Raw genomic sequence first — 27,840 nt, 5'->3', positions numbered from 1 at the left:
GAGAGGATGACGTATGATTCTATGCGGAAGGCGGCGTCTTTAATGGTCCGGAATAAATTGAATGCTACACGTTGATGGATTAATTTGTTGTTTCTCACCTGTGAAAGGTAATCCCATGTGATCTCATTTGGATGGTAAACCTGTTGGTACAGTTAAACGCAGCACATGAATCTTTATTCTCCGCTTTGACCTATCCAATATGGCGGCGAGGATGACGTATGATTCTACGCGGAAGGCGGCGTCCTTAATGGTCCGGAATAAATTGAATGCTACACGTTGATGGATTAATTTGCTCTTCTACGCCCTTTTTGAGGAATGTATTGTAGGACTTAAATCAACATCTGAAAAGGTGAGATCGCTCCTTTTTTTCCCTATTTTTGCTGGCGGGATTGACTCTGCCCTAAGGGCAGAGTCTCTCTCTCTCTCTCTCTCTCTCTCACTTTGCACCATTACACAATAAATATTCACAGTGAAAATATTTTGTAAGTGCGTTTCATGAACCAAGTTATAGGATTTGTTGACAACTCGCATCGAGTTCGTTACACTTCTACCCGGCGTGAAGCACTCACAGTCATGTGGTTGTGACGTCATCGTAAACAAATCCGTTCTACTCATCCAAACGACTTCACAACGGCAACGTTGCCAGATCTTTCCACTCTGGAACCCGTTCTCAAAAAGATTGCATTTTGGGCACCCAAAACGCCGGTGCCGTGTGGACACCAGGCCTAAACGATAAGCAATTGTATCGGAGTCACCTGAATCCGTTGCTGTGTGGACAGGGCCTGAGAGCGACAGTTGTTTTACAGTTGATGTTGATAACCTTGTTGTTAGCTGGCACTGAATGTGTTGACTTGTAACTAATTTGTCTTTTTTAACCAAATACAGCATCACTGCTGCTTGAAAATTGCCCTAAATAATAAACCTGTGACCATTTTCTCAATTTTTCATTTGTTCTTCTGTTCTGCTACAAACCATTTATGTCGTTAACACAGTGGTGGTGGGCTGAAAGCTTTTCAAAGCACTTCAAAACTGTCAGGAGTGTTACAGTAAAATTACTTATTGCCCTACTGTGCATGCGCTTTGCATTCTGGGGACTTGGCTATGCAGTTTACCTGAAGGACATGCAGTCTGTACCAGGATATGTTGTTGGATGCGCTTTTTCTCAGTACACAATGGAGAAGTGGCACGTGTCAAGAGTGTTACAATTCTGAAGTTCCTACATATTTTTAGCTTCACCCATCAAGGTCTATCCTCTTTTTGAAAGCTATTTGCCTGCCTCACAGCAAAACTAGGACTACATGAGTTAAATGGACATCCATTTCAGAAAATGTGGACTTTGTAGTACACAGCAAACACAAAATGTAATTTGAGTGTAGTTTAGATTTTTCACCCTTTTGTCACACTCAGTGAGCCATTTTTTTTTAAAATAGGCCATATCTACTATACCGTCGCAATGTACAGTGGTGCTTGAAAGTTTGTGAACCCTTTAGAATTTTCTATATTTCTGCATAAATATGACCTAAAACAACATCAGATTTTCACACAAGTCCTAAAAGTAGATAAAGAGAAGCCAGTTAAACAAAAGAGACAGAAATATTATACTTGGTCATTTATTTATTGAGGAAAATGATCCAATATTACATATCTGTGAGTGGTAAAAGTATGTGAACCTTTGCTTTCAGTATCTGGTGTGACCACCTTGTGCAGCAACAACTGCAACTAAACGCTTCTGGTAACTGTTGATCAGTTCTGCACACTGGCTTGCAGGAATGTTAGCCCATTCCTCTGTACAGAACAGCTTCCACTCTGGGATGCTGGTGGGTTTCCTCACATGAACTGCTCGTTTCAGGTCCTTCCACAACATTTCGATTGGATTAAGGTCAGGAGTTTGACTTGGCCATTCCAAAACATTAACTTTATTCTTCTTTAACCATTCTTTGGTAGAACAACCTGTGTGCTTAGGTTTGTTGTCTTGCTGCATGACCCACCTTCTCTTGAGATTCAGTTCATGGATAGATGTCCTGACATTTTTCTTTAGAATTTGCTGGTATAATTCAGAATTCATTGTTCCATCAATGATGGCAAGCCATCCTGGCCCAGATGCAGCAAAACAGGCCCAAACCATGATACTACCACCACCATGTTTCACAGATGGGATAAGGTTCTTACGCTGGAATGCAGTGTTGTTCTTTCTCCAAACATAATGCTTCGCATTTAGACCAAAAAGTTTTATTTTGGTCTCATCCATCCACAAAACATTTTTCCAATAGCCTTTTGGCTTGTCCACGTGATCTTTAGCAAACTGCAGATGAGCAGCAATGTTCTTTTTGGAGAGCAGTGGCTTTCTCCTTGCAACCCTGCCATGCACACCATTGTTGTTCAGTGTTCTCCTGATGGTGGACTCATGAACATTAACATTAGCCAATGTGAGAGAGGCCTTCAGTTGCTTAGAAGTTACCCTGGGGTCCTCTGTGACCTCGCCGACTATTACACGCCTTGCTCTTGGAGTGATCTTTGTTGGCCGACCACTCCGGAGGAAGGTAACAATGGTTTTGAATTTCCTCCATTTGTACACAATCTGTCTGACTGTGGATTGGTGGAGTCCAAACTCTTTAGAGATGGTTTTGTAACCTTTTCCAGCCTGATGAGCATCAATAACACTTTTTCTGAGGTCCTCAGAAATCTCCTTTGTTCGTGCCATGATACACTTCCACAAACATGTGTTGTGAGGATCAGACATTGATAGATCCCTGTTCTTTAAATAAAACAGGGTGCCCACTCATGCCTGATTGTCATCCCATTGATTGAAAACACCTGACTCTAATTTCACCTTCAAATTAACTGCTAATCCTCGAGGTTCACATACTTTTGCCACTCACAGATATGTAATATCGGATCATTTTCCTCAATAAATAAATGACCAAGTATAATATTTTTGTCTCATTTGTTTAACTGGGTTCTCTTTATCTACTTTTAGGACTTGTGTGAAAATCTGATGTTTTAGGTCATATTTATGCAGAAATATAGAAAATTCTAAAGGGTTCACAAACTTTCAAGCACCACTGTATTTTCATATATCTGGAGTTTATACCAGCCAAATTTCAAGCGAATCCAATGAGTTTGAAAGAGTACATAAAAATTATTTTTTTAAAAATGCAAATCTTTCAAAATAGCTGACTTCCTGTTGAGTGGAGCAAATATAAGCCAGTGTGAAATATGTCTGTCATGGTGATGACAGTGTCCCCACCAAAAACCATGGAGATCGAACAAACTTTGTGACAACTACAGAAATAAACACATTCAAAAATCTAAACATTGCTTGCATTCGGGAAAGCTATGGAGCTCCTCAATCATGCCAAAACCCACAGACAGTGTATGTTTTTGATTTTTCACAAGTATGAGGCATAAGCCAAAGATGCATGTGCCACTGGAGGAACAGACCCTCAGGCCGTCAGCCTGCACCTCTGGTTCTCGGGCCCTAATAGTAGTCCTTACGGTTGCAATGTGAATTCTATCGGGTCCTTGCACCGCAACAATGAACTGCTATAATTCCTAAATGGTTAAAAGAATATTTTTGTTAAATGCCTTGAATTAAAGACAAACAAAACCCCAAAAGTAAACTTTTATACTGACAGATAATATCCATACAAGACATGTTTGAGTGTTCACTTGTTCATATTCGTACCTGTATACTGTGTACATATTTTATTTTAAAAGGAAAACAGTGTTCCTGTGCACCGCCATCTTCCTCTCTCCAAGGTTCAAATATCACATTCTGAGGACAAATCGTGACATCACCGACTACAAACCACTGAGCTCTCCGTAAAAATCTGGAGCATTCATAGCCTATTCCCTGCTGTTGAGACGAGTGAAGTCATCTGGCTGCCATCTTACCACTCACATCGAAAGTGTGTGATCATTTGGCTTCTGTGTTAAACTGTCATGTCCGATCAAATTTGCCCCAAGAAAAGTATCTCCTGACTTTTTTCCTTTCATTACCTCTTCTTATTTTCTCAACTTTACCCACATTCCTTACATATCTTTATAGCACTCCCCTTCACTGTTATTGTTTTTTTTTCCCTTTTCCAGTTCAGTCTCTGATCATTTTTTTTTGAACGGCTCTTTTACTCCTATAATTATTTTTACAGAGATTATTTCAGTTTTTCTTTGTACAGGAAATCATATATTGGACGCTGTCCGGGAAATAAGCCATTGACCGGGAAATATGACCAACCCTGATTTAAGAGTACTTATCAATGTACTTGGACTCAATTTAAACTAAAATCATGTTAAAACAGACAATCATGCCCATTTTGTCAATTTGTGCAAGTAGGTGTGACGTGTGTAGATGATGGACATTGTCATTTGGGCTTCGCCTGAGATAAATGAAAATAACTTCTGACCAAACTAGAAAAACAACATCTCTTTTTATTTGCATCCCTCACTGCCATTTCTGCCTAAGGCTATGGTCCTTCTTTCATTTAGGCTGCTGAGGCTAATTTACTCAGTTCATTCTTCTTTTTGAGTTTGGCCTGTTGAGCTTGAGCTCTCACATTCAGTATCAAACATGTCTAGACTTTGGCTTTGATCTAGTCTGGGACATTTCCATCAAAAATCTGACACAGTCACAGTGTTCATCCCAGATATCACTGTCAGAATTTCAATAAAAACAGACAAAACGATGAGACAGATTTTCTGTTTTTTTTGCTCTTGCAAACCATCATAAAATGCTGTAGGTGGGTCCACGCAAATGGCACTGCACACACGTGTAAAAATGATCACACACTATCAATACTCAGAGGTGAAATGTCCGTCCACAACCTTTGACTTGACAGTTTGTACAGTTCACTGCTGCACATGCAGGCATTTTTCTTGTAATTTTTCTCACCAACTACATCAATAACTTGACCAGTTTTGTTTAGCTTCCAGTAGCCTAAATGACCATTCTCCTCAATGATGTGAGTGGTAAGATGGCGGTCAGATGGTTTCACTCTGAGCTTTCCAGATTTTTACGTAGAGATCAGTGCTCCAAACATGATTTACCGAGGCTAGTGGAGCTCTTGGACACATTGCTTCTAAATTGTTGTTAACAACCCTAAAGATGCCAAGTGTCAAGCATTTGGGTGTAAAATAAACTGGATCATTGATAATTTTATGTGACATGCTTTTGTTTTTATTCATGGAGAAAAGAGATCTTTTTAGATGGCAAGAATCACACTGCGATGGCAACAGGATTGTTTACTAGTATCTGTGTCAGTACTGAACATGCGTTATCTAGCCAAGTAGATTTAAGAAGAAGAAGCCTTTATTTGTTTCACATACACTCAAGCACCGACTGAATCACACAGTGAAATTTCTCCTCTGCATTTAACCCATCTGAAGCAGTGAACACACACAAGTGAGCAATGAGCACACACACATACCCACAGCAGTGGCCAGCTATGCTACAGCACCCAGGGGGTAAGGTGCCTTGCTGAGGGGCACCTCAGCCCAACCTCAGGCCATGGCTCCTATATACCTAACCACATCTTTGAACTGTGGGGGAAACTAGAGCACCCGGAGGAAACCCACACAGACACAGGGAGATCATGCAAACTCCACATAGAAAGGCCCCTGTCAGCCGCTGGGCTCTAACCCAGGACCTTCTTGCTGTGAGGAGACAGTGATAACCACTGTGCCACCCTAAACGTTGAAATGTCAAAAAATAAAAAAAAATTAAAAATAGGAACCCGTAACATCACCTTGTTAACATGCATACCAAGTTTCAAATCTGGATCATGAATAGTTTTGGATATATGGTCCGGAAACGAACATTGCTCTGATAAACTAAGTCAAAATATATTTTTTATGTAAAAATTTGAAAAATACTTTTTTCAAAAATCCAAAATAGCAAAAGGCACCAGTTCACATGTTGCTTGATATGTATATAAAGTTTCATGAAGATATCTTCAGTAGTTTTAAAGATATGGCCCAGAAACAAAAATGTGACCGGCCGGACAGCCCGCCGGACAGAACCCATTTCTATATCCCCCGCCAAAATTCATTTGGGCAGGCGATCAAAAAAGAACCAAAAATACTGGTTGAATTTTTTGGTGGTTGCAGTTCTCATCACCTGAAAACCACTGGCTGCTGCTGAGGATGGCCCCACATGAAGAGCCTGGAGATCAGCGAGGTCACTCATGGTGCTTATGGTTTGTCTCTTGAGGTCTTGGCCTGTCCAGTGTTTTTGTTAACTTAGATGAGAAAGTAGCCAGAATGTACAGTCCACAGCCCACTCTACGATTGACGCACTGCATTATTTAAAATGTGTGTCCATTTTTTGCGAGGCAAATAGTAAACAGAAGCTAACTGCAGCTAGGAACTAAAGTTGTGAGTGACTTTACAGCAGTTTCTGAGGGCTGTTTTGGGGATCAGCACAGGGTCTTCAAGGTTCTGCTGTTGCCCCAATCTTCAGCAACTGTGAAAGTGTTAAGGCTCCATAGCTCAGTGGTGAGAGCACTGGTTTAGTAAACCAGGGGTTGTAAGTTCAATTCTCACTGGAGCCTATAAAGAGTTAGTGTAACTGTCTCTGAACCTTAATTTTGTTGGCTAGGACGATACCAGTTTTAGTATCGGGTGTAAACAAACCACAGCTGATGGATTCTCAATCCTCCCTGCCCTTCTCTTTCAGTAAACGATACATTTTTTTTAAAATTATTAAAACAGAGCAAATGCAGTGAGAAGGTACATTCCAATATCTATGTAGGTAAACCTAGGCCAAAAATGGACACCATCACTCCAATAATTTCGAGCAATTTTGCACACATCATAACCATAAATAAGCTAACTTCTGTCTGTATCTATCCTTTGCTTCTCTCTGACTTAGATTATCCAAGCAATCTGGTAGTACAGCTTTTCTAGTGATAGCTTTCTTTGAACTGCAGACATCTGACATCTTCAATATTGCTTGCCTTCAGTATGTAAACAAAGTTCGCTTGTCCCCCAGGATAATGGCAGTAACGGTTGCTAATATAAGTGTGAGATCAGTGCAAGGGGTCTGTTGCAAATTTTGACAATGTGGCACAAAGTTATAGAAGGGAACTTCTTTATAATCTCACTATCTGGTGTGACTCAGATGAGGATGGGTTCTCTTTTGAGTCTGCTTGCTCGGCTATCGGTTCCAAATCATCCTCAAACAAAAAAACAAAGATTGAGGATGAATTTGAAGAGCTTTCGTGTCTTTTTCAAAAGAATCAGTATCAAGAATTCACACCACTGAGGAGAATATTATAGAGTCCGTGTGGAAACAAAAGAAGGTACTGGTGCAAATAACGTCAAGCGTGCAGCGCCGCCAAGCTGTAAATCGCTGCGATCTAATAATGGCAGGCAAGCTTTTAGTGATTTTTGGAACAGGATTCAGATGCAAAAAAGCATTTTTCGAAACAGTTTTTTATTTATTCGCCAACTTTACAGTGTAATTGAGCACAGCACACACAGAAAACTGGGGGTTTTCTGACGTAACTTTCATTAGACTAGCACTTTAAGAACGATGCAGCCAAGTGAAATCCGCCTACCCGTCAGTCGCTGCGATCTAATAATGGTGGACAAGCTTTTAGTGATTTTTGGAACATTATTCAGACGCAAAGAAGCATTTTTTATTTATCTGCCAACTTTACAGTGTATTTGAGCACATCACACACAGAAAACCAGGTATTTTCTGATGCACCTTTCATGAAACAAGCACTTTCAGAACGATGCAGCCAAGAGAAATCCATGTCGCCAGCAGTTCAGGTCGACCATTTAAGGCTTCCATTAAATTAGCTAACTCAATTTTCTGATATTTACCTAAAAGCTAAAAACACAGAAAACAGCTACAACTTAGTAAATGAAGATAAAATATGACAGAACTACAGACAAAAAAATCTGAACTTTAACAAATGGAGGCGTGAATTTTTCGACTAGCATCCTGTCTGTCAGTGTTAGCTAACGCTACTTATGTCATCTGCTGCACTAGTATATTTTGCCTGAGAAAGTTTCTCAACTAAAGACTGTAGAACTCAGAGCAGGTGGGTGGAGCACAGAAGTACGGCAGGCCAGAACTGAGTTCCAAAAACTATTTTATTTTGCACTTTTCAGTAGCAATGTATACTCTCCCAGCCACATGCATACACACACACACACACACACACACAAGTCATCTGGTGCAGGAAAGAGCTCACTTCCTCTGCTCTCTCTCTCCTTATATAGGGCGTGGTTGCTGGGAAGACACACAAACACAGGTTAATTGCTCTCAGGTGAAGTGATTCTGCCACTTACCTTCCCTAACTCCGCCCTCCTGTCACAGACCGGCGCTTGACCACGCCCCTGCTGCCACATACCCCCACCGCCTGACTCAGGCTGGGCGCCCGTCCGGCCTGCAGCCGACTCCCCCCCCCCCCCCCTTGACGGGAGAGGAAGTCCGCCACGACCATCTGCACCCCCGGCCTGTGGACCACCTTGAAGTTGAAGGGTTGGAGTGCCAGATACCAACGGGTGATCCGCGCGTTGGCATCCTTCATGCGGTGGAGCCACTGGAGGGGCGCGTGGTCCGAACAGAGGGTGAAAGGGCGCCCCAGCAGGTAGTAACGGAGGGCGAGGACCACCCACTTGATCGCCACGCACTCCTTTTCAATCATGCTGTAGCGCCCCTCACGCACTGACAGCTTCCGACTGATGTAAAGGACCGGGCGGTCCTCCCCCTCCACCTGCTGGGACAAAATGGCCCCCAGCCCTCTGTCCGACGCATCCGTCTGTAACGTAAAAGGGAGAGAGAAGTCAGGGGAGTGTAAAAGTGGCCTCCCACACAGTGCAGCCTTTACCTCAGAGAAAGCCTGCTGACACTGCTCCATCCACTGGACCGGATCTGGCGCCCCCTTTTTAGTGAGGTCAGTCAGCGGGCTGGTGACGTCTGAATAATTAGGTATAAACCTACGATAGTAGCCAGCCAGCCCCAGGAACTGTCTCACCCCCTTTTTGGTCTTGAGCCTCGGGCAGGCCGCAATCGCTGCTGTCTTATTAATTTGGGGACGCACCTGCCCGTTGCCCAAGTGGAAGCCCAGATACCGTACTTCCACCAGCCCAATCGCACACTTCTTTGGGTTGGCAGTGAGTCCCGCCCGCCTCAGCGACCTAAGGAGGGCCCTCAGGTGTTGCAGGTGCCGCTGCCAGTCGTTACTATAAATGATAATATCATCTAAATACGCGGCCGCATAGGTAGCGTGGGGCCGGAGGACCCTGTCCATCAGCTGCTGAAACGTAGCGGGCGCCCCAAACAGCCCAAACAGAAGTGTGACGAACTGGTGTAAGCCGAACAGTGTGGCAAAGGCCGTTTTCTCCCGGGATAATGGAGTCAAGGGATCTGCCAATATCCCTTCGTCAAATCCAGTGTCGAGTCGCAAGCCGTGCCTAGTCGATCGAGCAGCTCATCAATACGAGGCATTGGGTACGCATCGAATTTAGACACCGCGTTGACTTTTCTATAGTCCACACAGAACCAGACCGAGCCGTCGGCCTTGGGAACCAAGACCACCGGGCTGCTCCAGTCACTGTGGGACTCCTCGACGATGCCCATTTCGAGCATGGCCTGAAGTTCTTCCCGAACCACCTTTTTTTTGTGTTCGGGTAGCCTGTAAGGGCGGCTACGCACTACCACCCCCGGGGGCGTCTCTATGTGGTGTTCTATGAGGTTAGTGCGACTGGGCAGGGGCGAGAACACATCTGAAAACTCGGCCTGCAACTGGGTGACCTCCGTGAGTTGGGTCGGGGAGAGGTGGTCTCCACAGGGGACCGGAGAGGTACGTGATGCCAGTGTCCCTTTATGAACCTCCGGCCCCAGCTCTGCCTTCTCCGGAACTACCGACACCAACGCCACGGGGACCTCCTCGTTCCAGAGTTTCAGCAGATTGAGGTGGGAGATCTGTAGCGCCCCACCCCTGTCTGTTCGCCTCACCTCATAGTCGACGTCCCCGACTCGCTGTGTGACCTCAAAGGGCCCTTGCCACTTGGTGATCAATTTCGAGCTCGACGTGGGCAACAGTATGAGTACTTTATCTCCCGGTGTGAACTCTCTAAGGCGCATACCCTTGTTGTACAGGCGGGCTTGCCGTTCCTGGGCCTGCCGCAAATTCTCCTGAGTTAGGTGGGTGAGCGTGTGGAGTTTTGCGCGCAGGTCCATAACGTACTGAATTTCGTTCTTACTTTGTGAAGGTCCCTCCTCCCAATTTTCCCGCAGCACGTCCAGGATGCTGTGCGGCTTACGCCCATATAATAATTCGAACGGGGAGAACCCCGTGGAGGCTTGGGGGACCTCTCGCACTGAGAACAGCAAGGGTTCGAGCCACTTATCCCAATTACGTGCGTCCTCACTTACGAATTTCTTAATAATATTTTTGAGGGTGCGGTTGAACCGTTCCACTAAACCGTCCATTTGTGGGTGATACACGCTGGTGCGGATCGGCTTAATCCCCAATAACCCATACAGTTCGCGCAGTGTTCGTGACATAAACGTAGTGCCTTGGTCAGTCAGAATCTCTTTTGGGATTCCAACTCAGGAGATGACACGGAAGAGTGCCTCTGCAATACTGCGTGCTGAGATATTGCGCAGAGGCACTGCTTCCGGGTATCGCGTTGCATAGTCCACCAGAACTAATATAAAGCGGTACCCTCGTGCTGACCGATCTAATGGCCCGACGAGATCCATCCCAATTCTCTCAAACTGGGTCTCGATTAACGGTAGAGGGCGCAAAGGCGCTTTTGGAATGGCTGCTGGATTTACTAACTGGCATTCGCGGCATGCCGTACACCACCTACGGACATCGCCGCGAATCCCCGGCCAATAGAATCGGGCCATTATTCAGGCTAGTGTTTTATCCTGCCCTAAGTGTCCGGCCATGGGATTAAAGTGAGCTGCCTGGAATACCAATTCCCGGCGGCTCTTTGGAATCAAAAGCTGCATGACTCGCTCTTTAGTTTGAGTGTCCTGCGTCACTCGGTATAATCTATCCTTCATAATCGCGAAGTAGGGGAAGGACGGGGTGGCGTTCGGCGGGAGCGTTTGACCATCGATTACTCTCACTTGGTCAAATGCATGCCTCAGAGTCTCGTCTCGCGACTGCTCTAATGGGAAATCCGCGATGGATTCCCCAATAGAGAGAGGAGGAGCCGGCGGCTCCTCACTCTGACGCGGAGATGACGTAGACGGCTCTGTGACAGCTGCTCCCGCCAAAGTGACACCGGGACCTCCCCCTGTCAACTGGCAGGACCCACTCTCTACTAGGCGCGTCATTAAACCCCGAAATCCCGGCCAATCAGTCCCCAAAATTAAAGAGTGGGTAAGGCGAGGATTAACCGCCGCCTTCACTATAATTTTTTCCCCTCTGAAAATAATGTGGACCGACACCAAAGGGTAGCGGTGAACATCCCCGTGCACACACAACACCCTCACCCCTTGTGCTCCCCCCAATGCCTCGTTTTGAACCAGGTTTTGGCGAATTGAGGTCTGATTACAACCAGAATCCACCAACGCCTGATATGTAGCCCCTTGGATACTCACCGGTATGCGATACACTCCGGCCCAATCGAGGGCGGCCTCTGGTGCGTCGGGGATCCGAACCACCGCGCCCACTTCCATTGTCGTGCACTGCTGTTGAAGGTGGCCCGGCTCCCGCAGCACCAGCCAACCGGCCCAGGCTTTCCCTCTGCACCGGTGATCTGGGGTTCACTCACCTGAGGTGGGGGAGAGACAGACACAGAAGGGAGAAACGGGAGGGCACCGCGGGTGCAGCGGGCCGGCTGGGGTGGGGCCGGCCCCCGCCTCCGCGGTGGGGGAATGGGGCGAGGACGGGACACAGGAGGAGGAGGGGGAGAGAGAGAGAGAAGAGAAGATGCCATCTGCCGTCCTGCCGCCAGGACAGCCACCAAAGCTGCTGGCCAAACGCGAACGGCCGGCCGACTTCCTCCAAGCGCAGCGCGTGGAAGCGCTGGCGCTGCTGTTCTGGAGTGCACCCCACGCACTGGAGGACGGCCCGGTGGAGGTCCGCGTAGGCCAGCCGGCGGTCGGCGGGGAGCTGTAGCGCGGCCAGCTGTGCTTCTCCCGTGAGCAGGGGGAGGAGGCGCGCCGCTCCATCGGCCACCCCGAGGCTTCGGCGACTTGCTCAAAGAGCGTGATGAATGCCTCGGGGTCATCCTGCGGGCCCATCTTAGTGACAGTGAGGGGAGACGGGCCCGCGGTAGGAGCGCTGGTGGACCCCGCCGACGCAAGGAGGTGCCGGAACGCCTGTCGATCTTCTTGTTGGGCCAACACCAGGGCCTCGAACCGCTCTTCTTGCTCCTTTCGGAGGGTGAGTAGCGCCTGGTGCTGGCTTTGCTGGGCCGTGGCAAGGGCGTGGACCAGTTCAGCAAATGGGGAGGACTCCATGGGGCTGTGAGGCTACTGTGCTCCAGATCCCGGGTTTCAGCACCACTGTAGAACTCAGAGCAGGTGGGTGGAGCACAGAAGTACAGCAGGCCAGAACTGAGTTCCAAAAACTATTTTATTTTGCACTTTTCAGTAGCAATGTATACTCTCCCAGCCACATGCATACACACACACAAGTCATCTGGTGCGGGAAAGAGCTCACTTCTTTTGCTCTCTCTTTCCTTATATAGGGCGTGGTTGCTTGGAGGACACACAAACACAGGTTAATTGCTCTCAGGTGAAGTGATTCTGCCACTTACCTTCCCTGACTCCGCCCTCCCGTCACAGACCGGTGCTTGACCACGCCCCCGCTGCCACAAAGACAAAATAAACAAAAGAACCATGACTTACCTCTGTCTACTTTGCTAAGGCATCATGTTTCGCAGATAATTACAACTTTGTACGACGCAAATCCTCATAAAATATCAAGTATGATGGACTGATAGAAAACAGTGGCGCCAGTTTCTCAAGCTGAAGTCCATTAACGTTAACATTAAACGTATGATGATGCTGTGTGATGTCATGCATTCTCGCAGCGCATGCGCATTCAATGATAATTCCAATGAAAATGTTTTTTTTTTAATTGATGGGTCTAATTCACTTTAGCTTATTTTTTTGTTGTCTAAATCATTATTGACGAACTCTCATATTGATGGTGTTTTTAGAATAGATGAAAATGAATAAAAGTATTATAATAAACACTGAAGCAGAGGGAGCTCAGCTCCTGCTGGCTGTACTGCCGAGGCGAGGAGGCAGAGCTGAGCTCCAGAGGGCTCCGGCCCAATTTAATCTCTGGGTTCGGAACCTGAAAAGTCGGTCCCCTTCCGGATAGCCGTTTTGTTTTTTGTTTTTTTCCTGGTGCGAACCGTGACGACATCAGAGGGCGTGTTTTTAGTTTAGGACAAGTTTCTACATCTTCTTATGATTACTAGTTGGTCTGTGCTCGTATTTTGGAAGAAAGCAAATATCTGCTATGTCTGCAAGTCTTATGAAGACAAGGAGGCTCAAAGTGCAGCGTGTGGAGAAAATGTACCTGGCTCCGCATGTTGCTGGTGTTTTCGTTCTGCTCGCACAGCTTTCTGACCACCAGGGAAGAAATAACAGAACAAAGCTTGCGGGCAAGCAATGCTATCCACCATCTCCGGACTACTGTTTACTTCTGCTGTGCACTGTGCAATGCCTTCTGTCGATGACGCATTCTTGATGACAAATTTCTGTTGAAAACTCATGGAGACCAGGGGCGTCACTAGGCCTTTTTTACGGGGGCACGTGCCCCAGTAAAAATCAGCTGTGCCCCAGTAAGGAAATGTTGAAAGATTTTTGTAACAAACTAGTTTCTTTGGCAGATCATTTATCTACTGTAAGTTGTAGGACAGAGTGTGTTTCAAACTTCTATCGCCTCTTCTTTCTAACTAATTTTCTGATTGGTCTGGGAGATTCTCACTGTAAACATAGCGTGCGTGCGGCGTGCCATGAGTCCATTTAGCCTACTGGAGAGATGAGTCTACTCTTTGGATGAGTCAGAGAACGGACTCTGGATGAGTTAAGGTAGCGCGAAGTTTTTGCAACAAAACTAAGCAAACCATATTCTAACAAACCCATTAAACTACATCGAATTAAACGATATTAAATTACTTTTCCAGATGGATATCAGACAATTCTTCTCACAAAGCAGAGACAGGGGCAGGGAAACAGTGACAGATGAGGAGGAGGATGAGAGAGGTAAGATTAAGGTTGTAGGCTATGTGCTAGTCAGTCATAACTAACCAGCTAAGTTCGTGAATCGTGCAAGTTGAGGTGACACGTTTAGCATCAGCATGCGTTAAAAGCCCAAATGCCAACAATAATTTTTTGGGGGACTGGGATGTGTTTTCCATCTAGTTGGCCTATTCCTTGTATAACTTAATCCATGAGAGCATAAGAATTATCCACTTTGCATAGGTTGTCCAGGAACGTTAAGGTGCATTGTGCGGGGGGGGGTGCAGTGCCCCAGTAAAGCTTAATTCCTAGTGATGCCCCTGATCAAGACCCTTGCTCGTGCCAAGGTTCCCAGAAGCCTGACCTAAACCCGTTCAAGAACATGTTCCCTGGTGGTCGGAAAGCCGTGCAAGCAGAGCGAAAATAACAGCAACATGCGGAGCCAGCTACATTTTCTCCACATGCTGCACTTTGGTGCCTGAGCCCACTTGTCTTCATAAGACTTCAAACACATCGTGCAACTTGCACTCCAGCGCACAACATCAGGGGAGGGGAAAGAAGGAGATAGATAGATAGATAGAAAAGCCACCAGCTCTATTTTTGACTCTGTCAGGGTTATGGGAAAGAGGAGAGAGCAGGAAAGCATTCCCCCACTTTCAGAAATTATGCAGTCAATATTCCCGCATTTGAGGAATTCGCAAAGGTCTGCACAACCCCAGTGAAATTCCCTCCGTCAACGGTGCATCCTCAACAACCATTTTCTGCTCAAAACTCGTGGAAACCCTAGCTGGGTGCTAAGGATAAAAGAAGCCTGAACAAAACCTGTTTTCTAGTGCTCAGAAACCCAGCAATACACAGAACCAGAGAGAGTTTTTCCACATTACCCTTAAGAGCATAACTCTTCTAGCTCCTCAAAGATTTAAAGCAGCTAGTAGCTCTTGATATAAAACATCTGAACACAAAGAAAAGAAAAACTTCAGAAAGACAAACAGCTCTATATTTGACTCCCACAGAATTAGGTAAAAGGGGAGAGCACAAACGCAGTCCCCCACTACCAGAAATTATGCAGTTGAGATTCCTGCATTTGAGGAACTCACAAAGGTCAGCGCAACCTGAGTGCAATAGCTGGGCCTCACTTTGGGCAAACCACCTTCTTGATCATAGTGTTACCCCTGCCAGGTAAGTATGAACTTCTTTACCTGGCTGAGATGTAACCCTGCAAGGGTGTAGGCCACTCCGTGAGGGCAGGCAAAGCGTCCGAGCAGGGTTTTGCATAATTTTTGGCCCCTCCTCTTCCAAGTCAGCACAAGACACTGGTGGTGATTTCATGTGCGCTCCCTCTACTGGTCAGACAAGATATGGACCCGACAAGACTTTGCACCGACTGACACGTCACCCTTTTCCACCAACAGGGAACGGGTTCCGTTCTGGTTCGCGCACCAAAGTTTGATCCATTCTGAGCATTTTGGTCAAAAATCCATTGGGTCGGACAGTGGTTAAATTGGCTTTTGTAAGGAGGGGGAGCCCTTCTTCACTCACAGTGGTCAATATCTCTCAAAACATTTTTATTTATCGCACCATCAGTTTAATACATATTTTATCAGCTTTTGGCCTAGTTATTTATATCTCACATCAGTGCACATATTGGTAACTTATTAAGCCTATGTTTCACCATCAATCTACACTGTAATTTGTAAAACCTATTCACAATATACACCACCAATTCACATATTAGCAATAGTTATTTACATCTCATCAATCTACAGTATTATTTGCATTACTTGTTTACATTTCACACCATCAATTCACATATTAACAATAGTTCTTTACATCTCACACCATAAATCTACATCAATCAAATCAATTGTTTGCTATACTTACTTACATGCCACAACATCAAACCACATATCAGCAATAGCCAGTCATTACAATTTAATTTACAACTTTCCAAATAAGACTTAGATCAAGTTTCTCCTGCCTTTCCTGTCTCTGTCTACATGCTCCTGGGGAGACTCCCAGAGTGTCGGGGAGACTAGGGATGTCTGAATCATTTAATTTTGTTATTTAGTCTAGTCTTAGTACCCCACAGCAACCTCATAAATTTGGCCAACCAAAGCAACACTGGATTGGGGGTCGAGCGCGTGAGCCAATGGAAAAATCCAGGCTGCCAGTTCTCACTATCACGAGGGAGGTTTGCTAACACTCCATGCGCAAAGATAGGTTAGTGGGCATCCATTAAATTAGCTAACTCAATTTTCTGATATTTACCTAAAAGCTAAAAGCACAGAAAACTTTTTTTTTTGTCTGACTTTTACTAGACTTAGAAATAGAATATTATTAGAAGAACTTCATCAGAGGGTCTACCATTGGCAATTCATAATAGTTATAATTGACATTAACATTGACTTTAGCCATATTAAAGTATGGTCTATAGTCACTGGATTTATCTAGATCTGTTACTATTAATAAGATTTAATTGACACAAGATGTGGTTATTCATACACACACACTTTATATTATGCTCAAGGGCACTTCAGCCCAACACCACCCCATGTTAACCCAACTACATGTCTTTGAACTGTGGGGTTAACCAGAGCTGACACAGAGAGAACATGCAAACTCCACACAGAAAGGCCCCCACCAGCCGCTGGGCTCAAACCCAGAACCTTCTTGCTGTGAGGCGACAGTGTGAACCACTCCATCCCCCTGCTGCACAAGTTAATAAATTTTTAAAGTCTCCCCGTCGGGGAATCGAACCCCGGTTTTCGGCGTGATAGGTGGAGACACTGTCCACTATACCAATGAGGATGATGCAATAACCCTCATTTATCAATAAAAAATGTGGTATGGAAAGCACTTACTGCTGGGGTCAACAGCGTTCCTGTCAATAACCAAACTCCAGCTGATGTTTTCATATTTAATTTATAGGCCTACATCCGTGATATTGGACAGATCACACAGCAGTCAACTGTTCCTTTTCAAAATTCAACACCCCCACACCCCGCTTGCTTATCTATCTATCTATCTATCTATCTATCTATCTTTCTTTCTTTCAAAAACGCTCATTGGTCAGACATTTCTCTGCCTGTGTGCAATGGCTAATAAAGCTGTAAAGGTGTGAGAGATTGGCCCAGGCCACCTTACCCTATACCAGCTTTCTGCACCTCCAATCCAGTGTCACTAACCTGATCCAGTGTTAAGTGCAGCTCAGGTTTCTCTTCATTGACGCATAAATCTTTTGCCTTTTACTAAAGATTTCCGTGGAGAAAAGCGTTAATTAGTTCAACTTATTTTTGTAGGCTTTGCTCTGGGGGAGCTGAGCATTTTTAGTCAACAAATGTTAGAACTGTTGATCTTTTTGCATCGAAGCATCTCCCACACGCCTCACAAAGCGATGTCTTTCTTCAAAAGGATCCAGTTGTTGGGGGCGGAGTCTAGTTGTGTTTACCTTTCTGGATTTTAATATGTGGAAGTGGTATCTTTAAAGCCATTAGCTACAGTAAGTTATCATTTTTTCCACGTTTTGACTAGGATCAAGTGTAGTATTTCTTTTAATCAATGTAAGTTGGGATAGGGGTTTACTCTTTTGGCTCCGTATGCTGACCTGGTGTTCTAGTACCTCTATCTTTGTTCTAGGAAAAGTTTTTTTTCACCTTATTTAACACATTCTTTAAATGAAGTTGATAAATGGTTTTTTTTGGAGTAGAGAATAAAAATAGGAATTTGGTTATTTTATTCTATATGCTCATGTGGTATTATAGTAGATTTAGGAATGGTTACCGTATTTTAAAAAAGAAAGAAAAAAAATCTTTATTTTGCCTGCCCTAACTTTTTCCCTATTTTCTGGTTTTCTCCATGCTCAACAACACAGGTGTAGAATTGGGTGTGGGCGGTGTGGGCGTGTCCCTACCAATATTTCTGATTGAAGAAAAAAAATCCCGCCCCGTGCGCGGTACACAAAGGGTTACTGTAGGTTTCCACTGGGCGAAACACCACGTCCAATTCGCTCATGAATATTCACTCTGGGGGCGTGGCCGCGAAAACAGCAGCAACTTTGCCTACCATGTCAATTAGCAAGTGCGGTTGCAGTGATGATGATGATGATGATAGTTTATTTCAAACATGTAAACAAACAATGAATAAATAAGCAGATAACAAGAAAAACAAAACAGCATTTGCAACAGGAACACGTAAAAAGCCACTAAATTAGAAAATAAACCTTAAATAATATAGGTAATAATAATATATCAAAATCAAAACAAAAGAAAACAAGACAAAAGTACAAACAAGGACACACTAAGCAGTTTTGAGTTTACATGTCCAAAAAGGAGTGGGCTGAAGTAAAAACTTATTTAATCCCATCCCTCTACTTTAGTCAATATAAATTGATTATTGAGCTTCCTTATACACACACACACACACACACACATATATATATACACACATACATACATACACTGTATATTACTTATTACTTCAACTATTCAGATATCAATTCTCTATGACTATATCCAGGGGTGGAGCTGGGGGAGCCAGGAGGGACCGTGGCCACCCCAGAGCATGCCTTGGCCCCGCCCTGGCCACCCCAGGGCCGGACAATAATAAAACCGATATGTCCCATGAAATGTTAGTTCCGCCCGCTGGATTTTTGTTCCGCCAATTTGGTTTCTGCGGGGATGCATATTACCGTAGCACATAAACATTTCGCGTGTTCAAGCAGCAGGTGGTATCAGATAGTCATGCTCTAGTCCAACAACACAACAACCTCCGAACTATGTGAATGTGCGATTAATTTGGGAGGTAAGTTATTCATCTCTTATACTCTCTTCAAGTTTTCACTTTGTAGACATACAGTTACAATTCTGTCCTCAGACAATTCAGAGTTTCCAGAAATCTCCTGAGTTTCCAGAAATCTCCACTTTGCCTGGGGTTTTCGAAAGTATTCGTTTTCAGTGACTGAAACCTTTGTTTGCATGTAAATGCAACCGTATAGATAAATATGCGTCTTTATAGATATCTGGCTACAGTGGGATTTGTGCTGTGTGCACACATAGATAGATATAGAGAAAATATCTGTGTGATGTTTATATTAATGTGTGTGAGATGTTGTGTGTTACTGGTGGGAGTACACATTGATTAATAATTGTCACATTCATACATACACAACACTCATGCATTCTCTCAACACACACTCTCCCCCTACCCCTCTCATGCACCACATTTCTATATTTACATGTAACACACTCACTCATACACAACACTTATGCACACACACACACACACACACACACACAATTTGTGCACTACATTTCTATATTTACATGTAACATTCATGCACTCTCAACACAGACGCACAACTCATGCACTAAATTTTTATATTTAAATGTAACACTCATGTACCCCGGTTTTCCGCGTGACAGGTGGAGATACTGTCCACTATACTAACGAGGATGACGCAATAGCCCTCATTTATCAATCTAATGTAGAAACCAGCACAGATCAAAGTGTAGAAATCACCGTATGACAGGGTTCACTTCCATTTATGAGGGAAAGGAACATACACCCTCCCGAGTCAATGCGTTATTCGCTTAAAACACATTTGCAAATTGGTAGAATGAGTTAATCATCACATGCAAGATTTGCAATTAATCAAATGAATTGATTATTATTATTATTATTATTATTGAGTTAGTACAATTCTGAACTTCAAATTTTAAAAGTCTGGACTTTGGAGAGATGATGGATCTCTTTTGGTGGAACATCTCATCTCATCTCCTCTAGCCGCTTTATCCTTCTACAGGGTCGCAGGCAAGCTGGAGCCTATCCCAGCTGACTACGGGCGAAAGGCAGGGTACACCCTGGACAAGTCACCAGGTCATCACAGGGCTGACACATAGACACAGACAACCATTCACGCACTCATTCATACCTACGGTCAATTTAGAGTCACCAGTTAACCTAACCTGCATGTCTTTAGACTGTGGGAGAAACCGGAGGAAACCCACGGGGAGAACATGCAAACTCCACACAGAAAGGCCCACGCCGGCCCCGGGGCTCAAACCCAGGACCTTCTTGCTGTGAGGTGACAGCCCTAACCACTACACCACCATGCTTGCTGGAACACAACGGAGCAAAATATTGTGACTCTAATGTTGACCGGAAGTTGGCGCCACTGGAGGTTGGCATTGGGTTTCTGTCCCCACCAATGTTAATACCAAGCCTGCACCCTTGGCTGAGAGCCTCACAGCCTCCAATCCAGTGTCACTAACCTGATCCAGTGTTCAGTGCAGCTCAGGTTTCTCTTCGCTGACGCGGAAATCTTTCACCTTTTACTAAACATTTCCAGGGAGAGGGATGTTAATGAGCTCAGCTTATTTTTGCAGGCTTTGCTCTGGTAGAGCTGGACATGTTTCATGGTCAAATGTTAGAAATATCGAAACACCCCCCCCCACACACACACGGTGACGTCCCTCTTCAAAAGGATCCAGCTGTTGGGGGCGGAGTCTAGCTGTGTTTACCTTTCTGGAGTTTAATATTTGGACGTGGTATATTTAAAGCTATTGACTACAGTAAGCTATCACTTTTTTTTTTTTTTTTTTTTTTTTTTTTAGCTAAGCTCAAGTGTAGTATCTGTTTTTGTCAGTTTAATATTTGATATGTTTTGTAAATAAGAATGCTATATCAAGCAAATTTTTATAACAGTGAGCTAAAATAGGGGCTTATTCTATAGTATTGAAGTGTCTCCAAGAATGGAGTTTTTGTTCAAGAAAGATACCTTTTTTTTCTTTAATAGATGATTTCAATGTTTGTTGTGTTTTCCTTATAAGAAAAGTAGATGGATATTTTACAGTGAAAAATTAGTGTTAGGGCTGGCTTTTACTATTCTATGCATCTTCATGGTGCTGGAGTAGTTCTAGAAATAGTTATCTTAAAAAAAATTCTTTCTTTGCTTGGTTTAACTTTTCTCCATGCTCAACAAGCAACTGGACTGTTAGTCTGCAGTAATTATTTTCCCTACTTTTTCATTAAACAGATCACACAACACCCCTACCCCTTCTTTTTTTAATCTATCTATCTATCTATCTATCTATCTATCTATCTATCAAGAACGCTTGTTGGCCAGACATTTCTCTGCCTGTTTGCAGTGGCTAACAAAGCTGCAAAGGTGCAAGAGATGGGCCCAGGCCACCTTACCCTATACCAGCTTTCTGGACCTCCAATACAGTGTTCTCACCGATGCCACCAAACCATGAAAGTTCTGGATGTGTGCAATATTAGAGATATTGATTTTCATGAACAAACAATGCTTGCATTTCATGCAAAAAAGAAAAAAATCTTGATTTTTGTAATAGTATTGACTAAAAAAATTTGCAATAAGAAGACAGAAGTTGCTAGAAAGTATGTAGAAAGCCTAAAGCCCAGTGTAAGAGCCTGCTATATGGCAAAATTTAACCTGATTTCAGGGTATAAAATTAGCTATAACAAGTTGGAGGCTGGGGCGGCACGGTAGTGTAGTGGTTAGCACTGTTGCCTCACAGCAAGAAGGTCCGGGTTCGAGCCCCGTGGCCGGCGAGGGCCTTTCTGTGCGGAGTTTGCATGGTGTCCATGTGGGTTTCCTCTGGGTGCTCCAGCTTGCCTGCGACCCTGTAGAACAGGATAAAGTGGTTAGAGATAATGAGATGAGATAAAGCAATTGTAGCATCTGTTAAAGATAACCTTAACAGGTGGTTTGATCGTCTGATGTCTTGTACGGGTAGAATAAGTTTGATTACAATGAATATATTTCCCAAGATATTATACCCTATGCAAATGTTGCCACTTAAGATGAATAGGAAAGTCAGTCTAGATGTTGAAGGATCTCTGTCAAAAATTATATGGCATGGAAAGAAACCTCGGAGAAGGATGAAGACCTTACAGATGTCAAAAGACAGTGGGGGTCAGGCACCTCCCAATTTCCTTTACTACAATTGGGCTCGTAATGCCCGAATAATATCAAGCTGGCTGAAAAATGTGAGTTGGAGATACTGAGGTCAGTCAGCAATTCAAGAAATAAAGACAAGCAAACTGAAAGGAATCTGTGATAGCTAACCTTCACAGCTCATCAGAGGAGCATATCAGCAGAAAAGTAGTGTGCAATGAGTTGATTTGGTCATTGTTGCAAACAATGCCACGGTTGTGGGTTTAATCCAAATACTGACTGTTTTCACAGATGTGCTGCATTGAATGTGGTGAAAGAAATTTGATCTTGACTTGGCTGAAAGTGCAGAGGATTCAGATGGTTTGCAAGATGACAAGAAAGTTTTTCTCTCCAAAATGCAAGCAAGGTGGCAGCTGCTGCTTTGGAGAATGTGGGCATCGATCCCACTACCTCTTACATGCGAAGCAAGTGCTCTACCACTCGAGCTAATTCCCCAGCAGCTGGTTAGGGTTTGTCCAGCTAAATACCGGGAGTTTCCCAAACTGCCCTTCCTGACCTGCTTGTTGCTCTCTGGAACCATGCCTGAGTTTCCATTGGTTGTTTGTTTATTTTCAAGTGAGCGATTGCCCAGAAGTGGATATTATTCTGGGGGAGTGTATTCTGACTCCCATTTGCTTGAATATCAGTTGGTGAGCTTCAAGGGTTTTGCCACTAAAACAACCCAATCTCCTGACATGGAGTCCCTGGCATGCTTCTCACACTTTTGGGGCATGCCTCAGGAAGCATTTGTTGCTTCATTGTTCATTGACAGCAGTTGGGTAGAAGGTGGTGAAAAGTGCCTTTTCAGGACAGATGCAAGCTTTTCATCAGCAGGTTTAAGAATACAAGCAGGTCTCATCTCATTATCTCTAGCCGCTTTATCCTTCTACAGGGTCGCAGGCAAGCTGGAGCCTATCCCAGCTGACTACGGGCGAAAGGCGGGGTACACCCTGGACAAGTCGCCAGGTCATCACAGGGCTGACACATAGACACAGGCAACCATTCACACTCACATTCACACCTACGGTCAATTTAGAGTCACCAGTTAACCTGACCTGCATGTCTTTGGACTGTGGGGGAAACCGGAGCACCCGGAGGAAACCCACGCGGACACGGGGAGAACATGCAAACTCCGCACAGAAAGGCCCTCGCCGGCCCCGGGGCTCGAACCCGGACCTCCTTGCTAATACAAGCAGGTAAGCATCATATTTTCACTTTGTAAAAGCTGTCTCAGCTGACTTTGCACACAAGCAAGAGTTAGAATTTCATAGTGGATGGTGGGAATATGACAACCCTGTTGAAAAATGTGAGTCGGAGATACTGAGGTCAGTCAGCAATTCAGGAAATAAAGACAAGCAAACTGAAAGGAATCTGTGTTAGCTAACATTCGGAGCTCATCAGAGGAGCATATCAGCAGAAAAGTAGTATGCAGCTAGTTGATTTTGGTCATTGTTGCAAACAGTGCCAAGGTTGTGGGTTTAATCCAAATACTGACTGTTTTCACAGATGTGCTGCTTTGAATGTGGCAAAAGAAATTTGATCTTGACTTGGCTGAAAGTGCAGATGATTCAGATGGTTTGCAAGATGACAAGAAAGTTTTTCTCTGTTAAAAGCAAGCAAGATGGCAGTTACTGTTTTGGAGAATGTGGGCCTCAAGCTCACTAGCGCTTACATACTAAGCAAGCACTGTACCACTTGTGCTAATTCCCCTGCTGTGTTTGAGGGTTTGTCCAACTAACTACGGCAAGCCCCCCAAACTGCCCTTCCTGGCCTGCTCGTTGCTCTCTGGAACCATGCCTGAGTTTCCATTGGTTCGTGCAAAACGTGCACACTTCGAAAACAATATTTTCATCTTTTACAAACAAACTATAACTCTAGAAAACTCTTTAATGGTCTTTCTAGTTTCATAACACAATTTCTTAATATTAGTATGCTGATAATGTTGATGCTGAGTGTTTTAAATATTTCCTCAATTGCACTTTTTTTTTAACAAAACCTCAATCATCTTTTCAAAGTTAAAGCTCGAATCCCCGGAGCTCCATGCGCTGCATTCGGACGAGAAGTCCGTTCCCGGGAGGTTCTAATCCCACTGGGGTTTTATCCCGGGGTTTCGTACCGGGCAGCGGATTCATTGTATTATATTTAGTTTTTAATATGATATTATTTTTCCAATATGTTTTTTTTTTGCATTCTTGTCTCAGCAATGGTGAAATCAAATTTGTAAATAAAATCAGTGCCCTGACTCTACTCATCAGGCCAGAGCTATTCTCTTTCTGTGTCTGTTTTGTACATCATAAGGAAACAGTATAGTAACTATAACGGTAAAGAAATAAAACAAGAGAGGTTGGCTATGATATAAGAAAATTCTACAACCCAGAAACAGATGGGCTTTTAGGCAGTGCCTCAATCTATATATTACAGATTTCCGGGGAGAGGAATGTTAATGAGTTCAGCTTATTTTTGCAGGCTTTGCTCTGGTAGAGCTGCACATTTTTGGTGGTCAAATGTTAGAAACGTCGAACTTTTTGCATGGAAACCACACACACGCCCAAAGCCCAAAGCGATGTCTCTGTTCAAAAGGATCCAGCTGTTGGGGGTGGAGTCTAGCTGTGTTTACCTTTCTGGATTTTAATATTTGGAAGTGGTATATTTAAAGCCATTGACAGTAGTAAGTTGTGGTTTTTCTGTTGTTTGTTTTAGATGAAGCATAGTGTTTGTTTTTATCACTTTAATATCTGACATGTTATTTAACTGAAAATGTTATATTAATTAGATTTTTCAACAAAAGAGCTGGAGTTGGGGCTTGCTTCTTCTGCTCCACTCATTAATCTGGTTTTATAGTATTTCTAGGAATAGTCCCTTGTTCTAAATGCAAAGAAACAGCTTTCTTATTTGATATATTATTTAAATAAAGATAATAAATGAGTTTTCTAAAGTAATGAGTGGGAATAGAGCTTTTTCTATTCTATCTGTTCACATGATATTGTAGTAGATCTAGAAATTGTCTTGTTAAAAAATAAGTAAAGAAAAAAGTTCTTTCTTTGCTGGGTTGACCTTTTCCCCATTTCCTGGTTTTCTCCATGTTCAACAAGCTACTGGGCCGTTAGTCTGCAGTAATTCTCTCCCCTAGGTCACAACCGGCTGTACGATTTTTTGGCGTTTCCCAAATCGCTGCGTTTTTTTTTTTTTTTTTGTTCATGGAGAAAGATGCGCGTTGGCCGTAAGTTTGTCTTGCAACCTGAAAAAACCGTAAACGCCCGTAGAGTTTGTTTGACATGACAAAGAACCTCTGCGGCCGGTCTGCGGCCAGTCTACGGTTCAAAAATCAGCACGTCACACGCGCACCCTCCGTGCGTTTCTTGCGTTTTTTGCACGTAGACCGGCCGTAGGAGCACATACGGCTGGTTGTGACCGAGGCTACAGATCACACAACACCCCAACCCCTTCTTTCTTTCTTTCTTTCTTTCTTTCCATCAAAAACACTCATTGGTCAGACATTTCTCTGCCTGTGTGCAATGGCTAATAAAGCTGTAAAGGTGTAAGAGATTGGCCCAGGCCACCTTACCCTATACCAGCTTTCTGCACCTCCAATACAGTGTCACTAACCTGGTTAAGTATAACCTAGATTTTGAGTAGTGTAAGGTGCTGTGTTTAGGTTGCAGTCTTTTCTGGAGGTGTGGATTTGAATCCCACTTCTGATATTTGCTATCGCAGGTTATTAACGGGCCATGGGTTTTATGCTCATGGTCTGTGTTTAGTGAATGCTTGTCGGGAGTTTTGCCTGCATGTGAGTGAAAATGGAAGCTTCAGTTAGCATGCCTTTTCAGATAAATTTGTTTTTTTTTTCAGTTTGTTGTGAATATCTGCCACATGTTACAATATCAGTAGGTATTTTATGTTTTTAGATGTAAAAATATTAAGTTTTAGTTCGTGGAACGACATGTGACGTTTGACTTGGATTATCATGTGGTTACAATGTCAATTGCCTGTTGACATTGGTTGATAAATTACAAAACTAGAAATTAATACAAACAACAACGAATGATTAACCATGTAGCCAGCAGTCAGGGTTCCGAGAATTTTTTTTCCAACAGGTTGACGATTTCAGGTAAAGCCTTCAATCATGTGCTGCTGGAATTTCATTATATCATTCAAAGGTTTGACAGTGAAAACAAGTCTTTGGCTATGTCTTAATTTCATGGTGTAATGGTTAGCACTCTGGACTTTGACTCCAGTGATCTGAATTCAAATCTCAGTGGAACCTCTGAAGCCTTTCTTTGTGGCTTCTGAACTCACACGCACAGACTGTCTCAACTGTATGCTCCTTTTGGTAAAGCAAGCTGTCACGTCCCAAACCCTTTGTTTCCGTTAAAATGCCAGTCTTCTGAAAATTATATTACCCCTGGGAATTATACCTGATAAGACTAGACATGTTTAATAGTTTACTGTCTAAATTGTATTTTAATATGAGACCAGGAGCATGTTCTGCGGGCGGCACGGTGGTGTAGTGGCTAGCGCTGTCGCCTCACAGCAAGAAGGTTCGGATTCGAGCCCCATGGCTGGTGAGGGCCTTATCGTGTGGAGTTTGCATGTTCTCCCCGTGTCCGCGTGGGTTTCCCCCACAGTCCAAAGACATGCAGGTTAGGTTAACTGGTGACTCTAAATTGACCGTGAGTGTGAATGGTTGTCTGTGTCTATGTGTCAGCCCTGTGATGACCTGGCGACTTGTCCAGGGTGTACCCCGCCTTTCGCCCATAGTCAGCTGGGATAGGCTCCAGCTTGCCTGCGACCCTGTAGAAGGATAAAGCGGCTAGAGATGATATGAGAACATGTTCTGTTTATTTGGTAAAGTTTGGCTCTTTGAGTCCACCATTACACGAACGCGTTCCTGGTAAGTTACTGTTTGTTCAGAGAAGTGACATCATATGCGAAATGCTTAAAAGTTATTTGGCATTTCTGGCTTCTTCTGTTTTGCAAATTGGAGCACGTTTTTAACGATTTTTTAAATTTATTCTGCAACAAAACTAAAACCAAAGCATGCCTCCTAAGGGGTGTGTCCTTCAAGGTTGTTCAAGTGACATTTAGTGTCAATGCCAATTTGCAGCGTTCTGATGCCGTGTGCAGCCCTGTTGACCTGACCTCACTCTGTAAACAAGCAACCAAGTGGTATTTGAGAACACCACCTCCCCGTGATGAATTGCAATGTCCATGCTTCCACAGTCAACAGACATGTAGATAATGCCCGATTTTGTTTTTAAAGCAGCCATCACGGACCTTGACGGAAAACCAGAGAGGCAGGGAAACCGTGCAAACGAGGTTTTGTCCCGACGGTTGTCTGCATGTAGGAGAACATGACAACCACTAATCCACAGAAAGCAATCCGGTCACGTTAAGGGTCTGTCTTTCTGGCTGTTTCGAGAGTACCTGATCTTAGCAAGGCGAGAACTGGACGTTAACGAAAGCAGAGCTCAAAAGGCAAAGCATGGCTCTGCCAGGTTTCTCAGGAGCGTCTATTCGCTTGTTAGGTGCAAGGGGAAACCACTGCACAGCAGAAAACAGGTGAAGCTTTTTCAGCGTCTCGGTTTGGGATTGTTCCAAAAGGCATGGACGGAGCAGAGATGGCAGCTCGACATTTGTTCGCTGCCAAGTTCAAGAAGACCAGCACCGTTTCCGCCCAGTTTCGGATCGCGGACCGCTCTCGTGTTAAGCGAAC

The 27,840-nt window shown here is 44.1% G+C and overlaps 6 non-coding genes across 6 annotated transcripts; 5 read left to right on the top strand and 1 right to left on the bottom strand.

The window, feature by feature from the left end:
- The first annotated feature begins 6,472 nt into the window (after positions 1 to 6,472).
- On the top strand, positions 6,473 to 6,545 carry trnat-agu (transfer RNA threonine (anticodon AGU)). The gene has a single exon. It is a non-coding gene; the product is annotated as a tRNA-Thr (tRNA).
- An 8,648-nt stretch (positions 6,546 to 15,193) lies between these two features.
- On the bottom strand, positions 15,194 to 15,357 carry LOC132896466 (U1 spliceosomal RNA). The gene has a single exon (XR_009656054.1). It is a non-coding gene; the product is annotated as a U1 spliceosomal RNA (small nuclear RNA).
- A 2,017-nt stretch (positions 15,358 to 17,374) lies between these two features.
- Positions 17,375 to 17,488, top strand: LOC132895902 (U5 spliceosomal RNA). The gene has a single exon (XR_009655876.1). It is a non-coding gene; the product is annotated as a U5 spliceosomal RNA (small nuclear RNA).
- A 2,969-nt stretch (positions 17,489 to 20,457) lies between these two features.
- Positions 20,458 to 20,572, top strand: LOC132896513 (U5 spliceosomal RNA). The gene has a single exon (XR_009656072.1). It is a non-coding gene; the product is annotated as a U5 spliceosomal RNA (small nuclear RNA).
- Positions 20,573 to 20,763: 191 nt separating this feature from the next.
- Positions 20,764 to 20,952, top strand: LOC132899026 (U2 spliceosomal RNA). Its single transcript, XR_009656614.1, has one exon. It is a non-coding gene; the product is annotated as a U2 spliceosomal RNA (small nuclear RNA).
- Positions 20,953 to 24,802: 3,850 nt separating this feature from the next.
- On the top strand, positions 24,803 to 24,993 carry LOC132898710 (U2 spliceosomal RNA). The gene has a single exon (XR_009656575.1). It is a non-coding gene; the product is annotated as a U2 spliceosomal RNA (small nuclear RNA).
- Positions 24,994 to 27,840: the final 2,847 nt, after the last annotated feature.

This window comes from Neoarius graeffei, chromosome 1 (assembly GCF_027579695.1).
Source record: "Neoarius graeffei isolate fNeoGra1 chromosome 1, fNeoGra1.pri, whole genome shotgun sequence".
In the NCBI taxonomy this organism is placed as follows: domain Eukaryota; kingdom Metazoa; phylum Chordata; class Actinopteri; order Siluriformes; family Ariidae; genus Neoarius; species Neoarius graeffei.
The sequence above is the reverse complement of the archived record's forward strand: the minus strand, read 5'-3'. Positions and strand labels throughout refer to the sequence as shown.